The sequence below is a fragment of the Gorilla gorilla genome, chromosome 2, assembly GCF_029281585.2.
Source record: "Gorilla gorilla gorilla isolate KB3781 chromosome 2, NHGRI_mGorGor1-v2.1_pri, whole genome shotgun sequence".
Taxonomy (NCBI): domain Eukaryota; kingdom Metazoa; phylum Chordata; class Mammalia; order Primates; family Hominidae; genus Gorilla; species Gorilla gorilla.
The window spans coordinates 81176801-81192350 of NC_086017.1; the positions used below are offsets into that span (position 1 = coordinate 81176801).

The 15550-nt window shown below is 37.6% G+C and overlaps 1 protein-coding gene and 1 long non-coding RNA gene across 20 annotated transcripts in view; one reads left to right on the forward strand and one right to left on the reverse strand.

Moving 5' to 3' along the window:
• FOXP1 (forkhead box P1) overlaps window positions 1-15550 on the reverse strand; it is a 630459-nt gene that overhangs the window by 339643 nt on the left and 275266 nt on the right. For 15 of the 17 annotated variants that reach the window (XM_004035886.5, XM_019023994.4, XM_063703907.1 and 12 more), the window contains one exon: window positions 6838-6898. The gene's annotated coding sequence lies outside the window, so the exon portion shown is untranslated. Of the gene's footprint in view, window positions 1-6837; window positions 6899-12902; window positions 13125-15550 lie in introns of those variants that run through there. The other 2 variants (XM_055383382.2, XM_055383387.2) reach the window with 2 other exon arrangements.
• Window positions 1-15550, forward strand: part of LOC109026313 (uncharacterized) — a 61700-nt gene that overhangs the window by 3247 nt on the left and 42903 nt on the right. Inside the window, exons 2-4 of one of the 3 annotated variants that reach the window (XR_002005315.4) lie at window positions 3442-3499; window positions 9749-9881; window positions 12697-12911. This is a non-coding gene — a long non-coding RNA (uncharacterized lncRNA). Of the gene's footprint in view, window positions 1-3428; window positions 3500-9748; window positions 9882-12696; window positions 12912-15550 lie in introns of those variants that run through there. The other 2 variants (XR_002005314.4, XR_008678541.2) reach the window with 2 other exon arrangements.

The following is a 15550-nucleotide window of genomic DNA, read 5'->3' on the forward strand; positions in this document are numbered from 1 at the left end:
GGATTCTGTCATCAGTACACTATTTGTTTCTTTGAGGCCTTGGTGTTACTAGATACTGAGGGGGTATGCCCACAAGGTTAACACAGATGTGCTACCTTTTATAATATTTTGTTTTTGTACAGTTAAGCTTCAGATTTCTTTCAGGGGTTTTTGAATTGCCAAGGAAAGGCTCTATTTCCTACATCTGTGGTACGTCGTTAAGTTGCCACCTAACATGAGGTTTTTGTTCCTAAAATGCTCAAGGTGAGCAGCTGGAATATTTGTGCCTTTGGCAGATAGGACAGCAAAAACATCATTTAAAAAATATATGGATACAGTAGTTCAGTGGTGTGAGCCTACAGTCCAAGCTATTCAGGAGGCTGAGGCAGGAAGATCCCTCAAGCCCAGGAGTTCGGGGCTGCAGTAAGCTCTGATCACACCTATGAACAGCCACTGTAATCCTGCCTGGGCAACACAGCCAGACCCCATTTCTTAAAAAAAAAAAAAGATAGATAAAACCATTTGCTAATTGGTTTTGTATTTTTCATTGTTCACTGTGCAAAATATGGTTATTTGATAATTGCTGCAAATATTGTCTTTACTACTAAATATGCCTTCATGTACATTTCAACAAGTGACTTCTGCTTGAAAACGAACTCTATTGAGCATATTTCTCTGGAAATCAATATTTAAGAAATTTTTTTTCTTTGAAACTAACATTCAAGAGAGACAGCTCTTGTTTACAGAGTAACTTAGTTTAGCATTATGGCTAACAATGTTTAAAAACAGCTAACTTAAAATGCAAACATTTAAATTCTGACGTTTAACTGTTTAGAGGCCATGTCAGTCTATGGAAATACACACAGCATAAAAAACAGTAATTTTTCCCCAGTTCTGTCCCTTGTAAGAATATTTCAAGCAACCATTCTCTTAGATTTAAAAATAAGAACTCATGAGGTTTTAAGACAGTTAAAAATTTTAAATGCCTAGATGAATCTTGAAAACATTTTGCTAAGTGAAAGAATCCAGTCACAAAAGGATGTGGGATTCCATTTCTATGAAACATCCAGACTAAATAAATCTATACAAACAGAATGTATATTTGTTGTTATCAGGGGATGGGTGGAGGGCAGAACACAGTGTAAGTGCTAATAGTTACCAGGGTTTTTTCTTAAGCGATGAAATATTCTAAAACTGAACTAGATGGTTGCAACTCTGAACACATTAAGAACTATTGAAAAGTCAGTACACCTTAAATGGGTGAAGTGTATTGTATGTGAATTATATCTCAGTAATTCTGTTAACAAAAAATTAACATGCCTGATAACATTCACAACAGCATATAAGGAAATCAAGTTAATCTCACATAACTTCCATACGATGCTAAAACACAAAATTCCCGACACCCTGGACTCCTTGTTTTAGAACACTTCTCAAATCAACCAACAATTGCCCTTCCTAACACCCATCATCATCATCGTCATTCATGTATGCCTGCCCCTCTAGACTATCAACTCTGTGAGGACAGAGACCATGTCCTTCTTACACGGTGCTATAATCTCAGCACCTAGCACACACCCACCAATAAACATCTGCAGTAAGAATTAATATATGTATTTATGTACATACATCTGTATGTATGAATGAATTAATGAAATTACTAGATTGGAGCAACTGAATCAATGAAGTACTTGTATTCTACTTGTCCCCTTAAATCTGTTTGTCAATTTTCCCCAGGCTCCTGGCCACCTAGGTAGAGACATTTCCCAGCAGCCCTCAAAGTTTGCTGGGCCTTATGACCACAATCTTACCAGTTAAGTGACAATGAGTGGGATGTATACAATGTTTAACTCTTTTGATTAAAAGAAAATTGCTTGCTTTGGACATCTCCATAGTGCGGCAACAACATAGCTTCAACCCTATGATAAAGACAAAGCCCCAAGGGAGGAGAGCACAGACGGAAAGATCTGCCCACACAAGCTACATTGGTCTGGTTGTTTCACGAGAGAAGTAGACTTCTATTTTATTTAAGCCATTTTAAGTTGGGGTCTCTTTGTTACACCAGCCTAGTCTTTACCCTGACGGTTACAACCCAGGCATGAGTGTACTGTATGTGTGTACGGGGGATCAGGGAGCATTTCAATGCTTAACTGAATTGACTGATCACATTCCAGCCAATGCAGTCATCTGGTAACTCAGTAACGACTGCTTACAGTGTCTTCATAACAACTTCCTTAATTAACGGTCACATAATTCAAATGCTAAATACTCTAAAAAGGTAGTTTTGAATTGGTTTAGCTCAGAATTGCTGTGTCATTAGGTAAATGTTCAAATCACTCACATATACATTTTTAAAGGAACTTATATTTCAAATAACTGAATAGCATTTTAGCTTTATTTTTCACCAAGAAATAATTTATAATAGGTAAGACACAATGAATGTTATCTACAAGGATGCATTTATAGTTCCTTCATCTAACATAAAACACCTTAAATTAGGGATGGGGTGGGGGGAAAATTGCAATGATTAAACTTCCTTTTGATTGTTTTTTAATTTTCTCTCAAATAACCTGACTTTAAAAAAAAACTGAACCAATACACAAAATGTGAAGCTTGGAGATGCCTAATGTTTAAAACTAACCATTTTAGTTGTAATCTATATGGCCTTGATGATTATCTTCAACTCTCAATGCCATTCAGAATTGAATATAAGATGATGAATTTTACAAATTGGATTTGAATTTTAAGCAAATGCATGTGGGTAAATTGTCAATGGTGAGGGGAGGCAGGGAAAAACGCCACAGAAACCTTTATTAGATCACCAAACCAAAGCAACCATAATAGAATGACATCTGTATAATTGTGACCAGTGCATCCCTCTTTAGCTTCCATCTTGACATTCTGGATGACCTTGGGTAAACTATTTATCATCAACGGGACCATTTTTCCAGTCTGTAAAGTGGGGATTATAAGAATTGCCAGCTACCTCTTAGGAATGCCAGCAACCAGACCCATTTTGTAAAGCACTCAGATCTAGTTGGAAGAAAATTGTTATATCACTACCGAGTATGACGACTGTTATTTATGACTCTTCAGACCATAGAATCCAAATTTTCAAAATGGCTTCATCTGGTTTTCTGAATTTGCCTGGCGACTTTTATGTATATAATCAGATATTCCCATAGTACCTTTGTAGGCATATTTCTGTGCATCTATACTGACTGTTAATAATTCCCAGGTTTCAAATTTGAGGCGTGGTATTTACTGAGAAGCTCCTGGCACCTGAAGTCTACATGCTTCTTGCAGTGTGAAAGATGATGCTGATTTTTTTGTTCATTGCTGGATGGCAAGGTCTTCTCCTCATTTAAGGCTTATTCATCAGGAAGAAACGCTAACCACTATATTCACTTGAAACATCTTTTTAAATTGTATATTTCCAACAAACCTTTTATTTCTTTCTAGATAAGAGATCAAGATATATACAAATTAGTCTTTGAAAGATCTTTCACCTTGTTCAAAGGTAAAAATTACATTTATTACTTAAGTCTATATACCCTAACTTATTTCTCCCCAAAATTTGAAATTAGCATCAAAACACAGATGGAATGGATACTGTAAAAGAAAAAAAAAGTGTTAAGTAATGAAATGTTCACTTGGAATAGGAATACTGAAGATGATGTATGATATACTTTGGAAATCTGTCCCCTCCAAATCTCATCTTGAAATCTGATCCCCAATGTCAGAGGAGGGGCCAATAGAAGGTGTTTGGATCATGGGGGCTGATCTCTCACGAATGGCTAGTGTCCTCCCCAGAGTAATGACTGAGTTCTTGCTCTATTAGTTCATGACAAATCTGGTTGTTAAAAAGAGCCTGGCTCCCCTTCCCTCCAAGCTTCCTTTTTCTCTTGTCATGTGACATGCCTGTTCCAAACCCCCTTTTGCCATGACTGGAAGCTTCCTAAGGTCCTTACTAGAAGTAGGTACTGGCACATGTTTCTTGCACAGTCTGCAGAATTATGAGCCAAATAAAATTCTTTTCTTTATAAATTACCCAGCCCCAGGTATTCCTTTATAGCAACACCAAACAGACTAAGACAATGTATATAGAACAAAAACAAAGACAACAAAAAAAGCTGAAAGTAGAGAACAACATAGAGACTGAGCATATAAAATACTTTTATGATCAAGTAATTTTACAAGGGGGGCCTTATTTGCATGATATTAAATAATCCCATAGATCATGCACTTGATAGTGATTATGAAGAAAGCATTTTTTTGTAATATAGACTGTTTTTCTCAGGCAATGCCAATGACAAATTTCTAGAAACATTTCTTTCCAATTTTTCCCTTGACCTATGATATTTTTAACTTTCAATAATATTACAGAATTTGGGGTGGGATGGTGACTGCATTTCCATTTTCAGGTAACAGGTGAAAGAATGGACATTATAAAAATATTGAATCAGAAGAAAAATAATTCATGTTTACAGGTGATTACAAAAAAAAAAAAAAAAAAAAAAAACAACAAATGAAAACCCATCAGTGAAGGTTATATTTGGAGCTGTATGGATAAGGCAACTCTCAAGCTAAACTTTTCATCTTTTCTACCACTTTTTCAGCTTTAATTTTTTTTTTTTTTTTTTTTTTTTTTTTCAGACAGAGTCTCCTTCTGTCTCCCAGCCTGCAGAACAGTGGTGCGATCTCAGTTCACTGCAACCTCTGCCTCCCGGGTTTAAGTGATTCTCCTGGCTCAGCCTCCCGAGTAGCTGGGATCACAGGTGCCCGCCACCACACCCAGCTAATTTTTGTATTTTTAGTAGAGACAGGGTTTCACCATGTTTCACCAGGTTGGTCTCGAACTCCTGACCTCAGGTGATCCACTCGCCTCAGCCTCCCAAAGTGCAGGGATTACAGACATGAGCCACCATGCCTGGCCTGTTTAATCATAATTTTTAGCTTTGCCAGAAACCTCTGCTAACAGTAGGAGATGAGTTAGACATGTGGCACCACTTTGCATGAGGAGCATCTTGGATTGAGATCACTCTGTGAGATTATAGAGACCAGGAGACAGCAAATTACCACCTTGCTGAGTAGCTGCAACAGAGGCTGAATGCCCCCACAAGTAGAAAATATTTACTATGTGGCTCTTGACAGAAAAAGTTTGCAGACCCTTGATATAGATTAATGTCTTCCTTTTAAAGATTAGAAAACTGAGGCCGGGAGCCGTGGCTCACGCCTGTAATCCCAACACTTTGGGAGGCCGAGGTGGGCGGATCACGAGGTCAGGAGTTTGAGACCAGCCTGACCAACATGGTGAAACCCTGTCTCTCCTAAAAACACAAAAATTAGCTGGGTATGATGGCGACTGCCTGTAATCCCAGCTACTCGGGAGGGTGGGGCAGGAGAATCACTTGAACCCGGGAGGCAGAGGTTGCAGTGAGCCGAGATCCCGCCACTGCACTCCAGCCTGGGCAACAGAGCGAAACTCCGTCTCAAAAAGAAAAAAAAAAGAAAAAAAGAAAAAAAGAAAAAGAAAAAGAAAATTGAGCCTCAGCAAAGGGAAGTGTCTTGCTGTGGCCTGACAATCCCAATTACTGGTTGGGAATCAATTCCTTCCATGCCGAAACATCTGAAACGTATGTTTGTTCTCTCTGAAATACAATTAGGTAGATCCTGCAAAGGTTTCATTTAAACAATATAGATGGTGAAATGATGCAAGTCTGATTTTTCTAGACCAAATTAAATGTGCCAGAATGCAACTACAAAAACAAATCCATATCCTTTATATATATGCATTCTAGAACCCCCCCAAGCCCCAGGTGAGATTTATCAAAAACTGATCAAAGATTCTTCACATTATGAAAAGTTCCACAAAAAACTCTGTTCAACTCAATAATAAGTCTATATCTGACAAATATATAAACTTTAGTAAAATCTGAGCAAAGGCTTTGTTCAACCATGCTGGCAGGTAACCTGTTTTTAGACAGACACAAATCTACTAAATCAAATGGAACTATTAAAGGCCAAAAATTCTAAATGAAACAAAGATGCTACTGCTTGAGAAATATCAGATGTTAAAACGACCGGCAGGATCATCTTATGTAAGATGATCATTGCCTTTATCAGAGAGGTACTTTTGAAATCAAGTAAATATGTAGCATCCATAACCATTTTAACCGGAGTACTTTTTCATTCCCCCTCCCAAAAGCGAATTTGAGAAAATTAAATTTGGCTTTAATTCATTAAGCTACATTAGTCTCTCTGAAAACTTCTAATTTTAAAATCAAGTACTCATTTGATTTTCAAGCAAGGTCAAGAGAACAAGGCAGCCTAATGCTGACATTACAGGGATATGCCCCACACTGCTCAGCAGTTACATCAATGTGGCGTGTTGCTATGGTGCCTGACTGTTAATTTCTGAAAGAAGGTGATTATAAAGCCGCCAGATGAACATCAATTGGATGACACCACTTCAGCACACAATACTGACATGCGTTACTCTTGTTTGCAGCAAGTTAATTTTATGAATCACCACTTTTGTGATGTGAATATTCCTTTCTAACTTTAAACCTACCAAGTCAACAAGAAAAAAATAAATTTAAAAAATAAAAATAAGTTCAGCTTCAACAAACAGAGAAGAGTTTGATAATATTTGAGGGGGAAATGTGAACCTGTAGACCATTTCTTAAGGGCAACCATTTTTCTTAGGACCTCCAAAAATACACCACATATGTCCTTACACGCAAATAAATACATATTTATTTGACAAATACAGACCAAAAAGCAACTGAATTAAAATGCCTGGAAGGCAAAAGACACAGCCCTGGATATAACTTCACTAATCACATTTGCATTTACCTTTTTTGGCTTCTGTAAAGCAATCTTCAGTTATAGTCACCTCAAAAGGTCACGTCTTACCCTGAAAACAAAAGAGAACATCAAAATCTGAATGTCAAGAGAAGTAGCAACCACCTCTGCCAAGGACAGACACAAGGAAAACAACAAAAGAACTCAATTCTATTTAATGGCAAATGACTTTCAGGGTTAATAAAAACAAGTCCCAAGAATCTCTACTTATCTGGACCATATGCCTTTGAGCTCTTCAAGACAACAAAATCGACTTGGTGGGGAAAAGTCAAGGTGAAACATTTCAAATGTTGTGTATCAACTTTTTCTCATCTTGTTGTCTATCAATTTATTTTCATGTAGAATAATATTTGACTCATAGGCCTCTGTTTTTGGAAACCAGACTGCCACTTGAACGTGTCTCTGTTTGGTTAATATCCACAACATCTCTTATTTCATTAAAGCAGAGACTTATTTTTTTCCCCTTTTGGAAGAGAGTTAGGTCTTGTAGACAAGATGCTTTCTGCCACTTCGGACCTTTCAAAATGAATGAAAGCAGCACCATTTTCACTTTGGGGAGGGGCAGGGAGTTAATTGCTGGCGAAAGCTGTTCACAGAATGTTTTTCTCTTACCATGTACCCACCGGAGCTACTAAGTTAAATAAAAAGGGTTCATGTCACATGAAACAAACAATTGAAATCAAGCTTCCTAAAACACAAAGAAACCATGGAACACATTTTACCCCACATCCTACTCCTGCATCTGCATACTCCCGTATGCAAAACAGTATTTAATCCTTTAAGAAACATTACAAGCTGCCTCTTTCTGCCCATGTAACTGGGATCAACATATGGCACGAGTGAAAAGAAAAACATTTGTTTATTAATTTAGATCAAGTTACTAAGAGGGTACAGGATTCATTCCATATCCATTGACCAAATGCTCATATAATTTTTAAGGTGGCGAAATCATATCATCATTTTACTAAAATGTTAATATCTTTTTGCTCACTCTTCAGAATAGCATGTAATGAAGTGGTTTAATTTTATAGGAATATATCCCTGCTTATCCCTCTGCTGTCAGCCCTGAATGTGGAAAGGCAAACATCATTGAGAAGAGGAAAATCTTATTTCACGAGGGCTAAAAATTTGAAAGTGGCACTTTGGTGTGTACTATCTTTGAGGAATTGATCCGAGGCCAATTTATGACATTTCCACAAGCAAGTGTATGCAGATTCTTGCCATTAAGATTGGAAAAAGATGCAGGCTCTGAGTGAAATCATAATTTTCATGTTTACTGTAAGAGGAAATTGGAGGTTTTCACCATAAATTTTCACCATTTGGGTGGGGGAAAACCCTAGCTCTGGGACTTAAAATTACTATTTTGCAGCCTGACCAAAACCTTTTTGTTTTTACACAAAACAATTCAAATTGAAAATGAAAATCGTGTGCTTTACTGCTGATGTATGTCCCCAAGATTGGTTTCTCCAGTGGTAAGAAGTCTATTTCAGGGCAAGCGATGATAAGAAAGAAAAACAGAGCAAAGATGGTCAGGTCCTCAAGGTAGAGCTAAGATCTGCAGAGCCCCACTCTACACAAATCAGAGCTCAGTAGATACAAAGCGCACGCAGAAATTTCTACATCTACCACTCATCAAATCTTAAATGTAAAGCAAGTGAACTTTGGCAGATCCTACTCAATTCAAAGCAAGAATGCCTTTTCCTCTCTCCTTTTTACTTGAGATGTTCTCCAATACATGCACTGTAAACTAATTTATATGTTTATCTATTGAGCTGTGTCTATTTTTGCATGTTTGGCAGTCAGACCTATAGTATTAGACTTTGCAATGCAGATGAGATTTGCTATCATATAGGCCTGGCAAACAACTGGACCTCATTAAAATTTAATTTTTTTAAAAAACTGCTGAAAATGCCTACTTCGAATAAAGTTATCTCCAGTGCTGCATTTGAACCTGCGGAACATTTTCAGGTAAACACTAGACCTGTTTTTCTACTCACCTATCCACACAGTATAGTGTGTAAGTGAACACAGAACAAAAATAGAAGCTGATTCAGCCTCAGATTTAACAAGTATCATTTTTTTCCCCTAGGGATACTGGGGAAAGAATTACAACAAAATTATACAACTGACCGTCCAATTTATAAATACTAAAACAATACGAAACTGACTACATTTAATTTTCACTTATACATAAGAAATTGGCAGTGGGATATAATCTCTATCTTTCTCCATTTTGAAGTTCCATAAATTTTGGTGCACATGCATGATTGGCCACTCATTAATTTATTTCTGTTGATTTTCATTTTTAGAGAAGGTATAACATTAACAAAGTAATCTAAAAGACATTTTTCTAGTTTTGCTGAGAAAAGATTAATAGTTCAACAGCTGTTTGCCATCATGCTAAAGTAAATGAAATGTGTCAATATAATAGACAAGAAAATTAGGGCTAGTACTGGGGCCCGAGTCTGCCTCATTACTAGCTTAGAAGAATTGGAAACCAACAACTAGCAGAAAAATATGCATTTCATTTTTTCCAAAGCATAAAACTTCCTTTTCCAATACTATATTTGCTATTTTCTTTAAATCACTTTTACTTATCAAATAGATCAACTATTTACCTGTATGCTTACTGGCAGCACAAGCACCAAAACTAAAATTAAATGATTATGCAAAGCTTTTATGTAAAAAAAAAAAAAAAAAAAAAAAGATAAAGATAAAAGAAATACATTCCCCTCCAGCCCACTTGTCTTCTTTTAAAAAATGCTGTCTCCATACGAATTGCGTTTTTTTTTCTTTTTCTCTTTCTTTTTTAAGTTTCCTACTGGTTTTAGGTTTTAAAAGTGAGCCAAGGATACGGTAAACAGAAATTACTTATTTTCCTTTATGTCATTCTCTGTAACAGTTAAGATCCTGTGAACACCAGAATTGTTCCGTGGCCTCTTCACTATTGATTGCAACAGTATCATTTACCTGAAGCTACACAGTGACCACAAAAACCATGTCCAGGACACCAAATTTCTACTGCGAACTCTAGGGTGAGACACTAAATGTACATTCCTCTTTCTCTACCTCCCCAACCACCCCTCCTCCCTAATTAGGACTGCTATTCTACAGAACCCTCAGATTATTGTAGTGTTTCAATATCATACTTTCTATGGATATATTTTGCCCTTAATTTAATCTGTGTGACATATAATACACGGTGTCCACTAGTATGTCCTACTTGGAACTGAGTTGCAGGTAAATGTGGAGGTGCAATCTCATTTCATAAAACTGAAAATGAAGAGTATCAGCTCTTTTTTTCCCATTTATAGTATTTCCCCCTTCCCTTTCTTGACAGCTAAAATAAATTATCTGCATTAAGATTTCTGCATTATATTTCATTTTATATAATTGTGCAAAATCAACTCTGAAGTATGCCCAACATAGTTCATCTCAATCTTCCGCCTACCCAATACTGGCTGAGAACCTATTGTGTACCAGTCTTAATAAAGATGCAAAGATGAGCAAAGCAAGCCCCTGGGTGGTGATTGGGGGGGGGGCAGTTCAGTAGGTCTATGGCTAGAGGACACTTTCTTACTAGGAAACTGAGGAAGGAACATGGTTCAAACTTCCCATACCCCCAAATCCTCCAATCAAATGGCCTGTACTCATTTGCAAAAACTGGTCCAAATAGGCCAATTTCCAAGAGTTTGCTGCCTCTTTAAATAGGGAATCTTATCTTCCGTGGGCTTTAATATGTTGTTTTTCAATGACTTCTTAGAAAATATAAGGACATCAACATATATTTGACTATTGAAAAACATAAGACAAGGGTCACTGTATTTTCTATAGTGAAGAAAATCTACTCCAAAATCAATCTCAAAGTTTGTTCTATGCCCTTAAGACTTCAAATACTGAGTAAGATTTCAAAAAAGAAAAGAAAAAAAAGTGGGGAAGGTGGGGAATGAAGAAAGAAAAGAAGAAAATAAAAACGGAAAAAGGGGAGAAAGGAAAAAATAGAGAAAAACAGAGGGGAAAAAGAAAGGAAAAGAATAAAGCAAGGAAACAAGAAAGAAAAGGAAGGAAGAAGCTGCTGTGCAGCCGGGGTCTCTGAGACCAGAGGCAAACTTGGACGCTACCCAGGCTTGCAGCTTCACAAACACTACACTTCTTTTACTTGTCTCTATCAAAGAAATGTGCGACTTTGAATCCACCATTCTTCAAATCTCTCTCCTATCCCTGCAAGTAACATTTTACTTCCTTTCTCCTCATCCTCTGGGGCCCTCATCAGATCATAGTACCTAACTTTGGAGTCCATTCTAGTAGGGCAAAAACCTAAAATATTATACATTAAGCCACGTGGTGCAGTAAACCCCAGTCGATGCTTGCCCATGAAAGTACTTCAGGCTGGCAGCCCCCCACTCACTCCACATCGGCCCATCTCATTTGGAAAAATGACTCTCTCCTACCTTACAGAAAAGGAAAACCCTGGCCGTGGTCATGTGAAAATATTTTATAGGTATCCTTTAACAGCCTTTAAATGTTGAAACCTAAAAACAATATTTGCTGTTTTCCCTTTGAAGCTCTAACAAAGCCTTTGTTTTAGATTCACCTTTAGTGTGCAATAAGAGTTAATAATCAAATCCATCCCAACCCCCACAAATGTTAAACAAAAAGATAAAAGAAATGCAAATAGCTATTGTCATGGAAAGTTAAAGTACCTGTCTGTATTTTTAAGTGAAAACTATTATCTCTATCAATCAAAATTTAAGAATACAATAGCACTAATCACAGAAGGTGCTCTGACGGAGTTACTTTGCCTCAAAAAAAAGTATTTTTCCCCTTAAAAACCAAGTATAAAAGTCATATACTTACAATTAGATAGAGTATTTGTAATTTTGTTATTAAAAACCTTCAGCAGCCTCACTGTTAATAAATGCTTCTAAGTCTCTAGACTGATTTGTACCCAAGAAGACACAAGTCCCTACATATTTTAATAAGGTTGATGAAATTTTATTTAAATTCTCACAGTTTCCAACCTGCGGGGGAACAGCACACTCTTCTGTTGAAAAGAGTTACTCAAACAGAGGCAACAGTTAACTGGTCATGAAAACTCCTTCTTTTAGAGCCTGGACATAATTCCCACACCCTGAAATATCTTCACACAGGACATATCTTCCTTGGATGGTTCACCCTTGTTAACTGTGGCAACTTATTTTTGAAATAACACTCTACCCTCAAAAAGAAAGCAGAATACCCCCATCATACCCCAGAATGATCTAAGTGTACACTACATGAATTTCTCTGAGTCTGTTTTTAAAAATTCACTTTAAAAAAAGACTGGATTAGCCCCTGAATATGGTGCTTTCTAAAGACAGTACAGGAACAAAAAATAGCAAGACCCCAGATAGTAAAACAAACAGCTCAAGATTAAAATTCCTAGAGCAAACAGTTAAGCCAGGATGCCATTATGCACACTGAGCCTGGATGATGTCTCCTCCACCGTGGGGCCAAGAGGCTGTCATTTTCCCCCCAGCAAGATCAGATTTCCTTCCCTCCCGACCGCCTCTCTGAGCATCATGGCCAACATCTCTAGTGTGCTATTAATATCAATGAAGAGACGATTCGATTTCCACAGAAGAAAACCTTTCCTATTCCGGCACAGACCTTCGGGGAGGACCCTGGCCCGGGTATAGACAATACAGCGGCAGAGTTTCTGTTTTCTTACAGTTCAGTCTTAGACACTGTTTGAAGGCTTTTAGCAAACAATGGCAGCATTATCTGCAGGATAGTTACAAAACAGGATTTGTTAGGACAAAGAATAATAAAGCTGCTCTCTCTCTCTCTTTTCTTTTTAATTCCCCCTAGTCCTCACGAGCCTTTCTCTGCGAGTCCAAAATTCAGCCACATTTCCTAAGAGGCACCTGTACTTGTCTATTTCAATGCAGCCAGAAGCTGACAACGGCCCAGGAACCAGGACTGCTTTCAGGAGGCACTCAGAAGGGCAGTAAAGTACCCTCTCAACATTAGTAAAATGAAACAAAAGTGTCAGCCTTGGCTTCGCACACACTTACCCGTTCATGGTGAGGAGGCAAAGCTTTGGGGCGGGAGAGGCAATTTTCACACAACGGAAGAAAGTTGAGAGTTTGTAAGGGAGAAACTACAGGCGCTTGGAAGCCTGCTGGCTCTCAGGGCTCCCAGGCTGGCGGCAGTGTGAGGAAGGACTGAAGGTATGTGGGCTAAACACAACAAAAGCCACTGCCTTACTCTAGATTAAATATGCAGGAAGAGGCCCCTTTGCATAAACACAAACACTCAGCAAATGAATAACTGGCTCAATCAGACGCCCGCTGTGCCTTCTACCTGTCCTCACTCTGACAGGAGACACTGCCTATTCCAGGGGACACCACTAAACAGGAGACAGTTAAATGTTATGTTGCTATAATAACAATTAAAATGAATTGTATTCATTAGTAATTAAGAACTCACTCGTGGGGCGGGGGGAGTGCTATTGTTGTATCTCCAGCTACTCCAAAAAGAACTTGTAGTATACCCATCCCTGCAGTTCTACTATGGGTTGCATTTCAATCTTTAACATTCAACGAGCTTTAAACAATCGGTTTGTTTAGTCACAATTGTCAGATATACGTCTCGTTTCTCTGCTTTGTCACATTGTAAGTTGATACTTGTGACTCTGTACCTACAAAGATCTGTTTGATATATGCATATAAAGTGTACATATAAAAATATATACACATATACACACATATATATGTGCATATATACTCACACATAATACATTCAAGCATATCTAATTAAAGAGAATAAGCCAAAAAAAAAAAAAACGCTACTTAACTATATTCTCTAGTTCACTAATCATTTAAGGAAAATAATTCGAGTTTTCCAAAAATATATCCCAAATGCCTGCCTTTCAAATGTCACCAATCCATGACCACTCATTTAAAAACATTACCCCCATATTAGAAAAGATGCTTTTAACTGAGTGGCCTCAACCACTTATAATTTCAATTAAATAACATAATTACAGTCAACAATTTTCTCCATTTCGGCAGAAAATATGCCATACCTCAACATAATTTGTCCTTACAACCCAGGAATTTAAGCAAGAGGAAAAACATGCCAGTTAGGAATTCACTACCGACTTTTCTCAGCTTATGGAATCAACTCACACTGACCTCTTATTCTATGTTCCAGCTACATGTTGGTCTTAGTAACTTAATTATTTTTTAATAACTTTTGCAGTATTAAATGATTTTGATTGAAACATAAATAAGATTATGTTCATCTACTACTTACTAATGCCATACAGAACTCTGGGGCCAAATCCAGCAGGGCTGTGCTATAGGATGTGTACATATTATTACTGTATTTGAACTAAAAAGGATAGGTCACAGATCCTTCACAGCCTTCGAGAATGCTGTGATTATCCTAGCCAAGGGAAATAGGGCAGCTTTCTATTTCAAAAGCAATTTTAATTTATTAACACAAAACTGTTTTCTGGCCAAATCATTCTACTGTAAAAGGTGAAGATCACCGAAAAGTTTTAAAATATTTTCACAAACAAACCAACAAACCCAAAACTCACTTCAAACATTATTATGGCATAACATGGAGAAAAGGCAAATAAAATAAAAAGATACCCAAAGACCCAGAGAATGAAACACAGGTTCTCTAAGCGGGGTGCCCACAGAAACTGAAGACGCTGATTTTGTCCACCCTTTTGCCTTGAAATGACCTTCCAAACAAGGTGTTAGATAACCCAGGTCCATAGACAATAGTGATCTAACCTTGCTGCAAATAAACCATAGAACAAAATTTAATCACTATATCACTGTGAGAAAGCCTCTGTCCATCCCCATGGAGCTTCTAATGACTGTTTTGGCAGTTTTGAGGGCAGTTATGCTTCCCAGCTCATCTATATCTCATACTGGTTGAGTAAGCTAATGGAGGTGATGTTAGTGGAATCCAATATTAATGCTCTGTATCATGCAAACCTGGATACAACTGAATATATTATACAATTATAGGTAGTATCTAATTCCATAGGTATTAGATACTGTACCCTAAATTAATATTTTAATGAGGACGGTGAAATAAAGACGACAATCCAGGTAAGGGATCCATGCATTGTGGCCCAGCTAAGCTCCTTGCTGAAAGAGCGCCGGATTCGGGAGCGAACGGCACAGACACAGGGATTGTGACAAAAATCCATATGCAAGCTTTAGATGCTGAGTGACACATACTGATGCACAGAGTCAAAGATGTCATCCTCACACAAGCGCCACTCGCTGTAAGCTTCAGAGAAAATGCAGGGGGAAAGATGGGGGGGGCATAGTTGCAGTGAGACCTCCAGAAAATAAACAGGGTATACAGTTTCAAAGGCTGCAGACACAGACATTTCATTGTTCAAGCCAATTATCAGTGGAAAATAATAACAACAGATGGATTCAGAGTCACTGACTTTTCATATGCACTTCATCTCGGCGGAACAGATGATGAAACGCGAGAGCTATCTCAAAAAGGCAAAACATCTTTCAGTAAAAGAACTCTACAGTCCAGATGGGGACCTTCTAAGGCTGCTGATTATCTTCTTATAATGTTGTAAGATAGACCTACTAAAACATTTCAAGAACTGATCAGATACGATGTGTACAATGGCTTCATTATTGGAAGGAGTTGCCTCAGACTTGTGACTAAACCC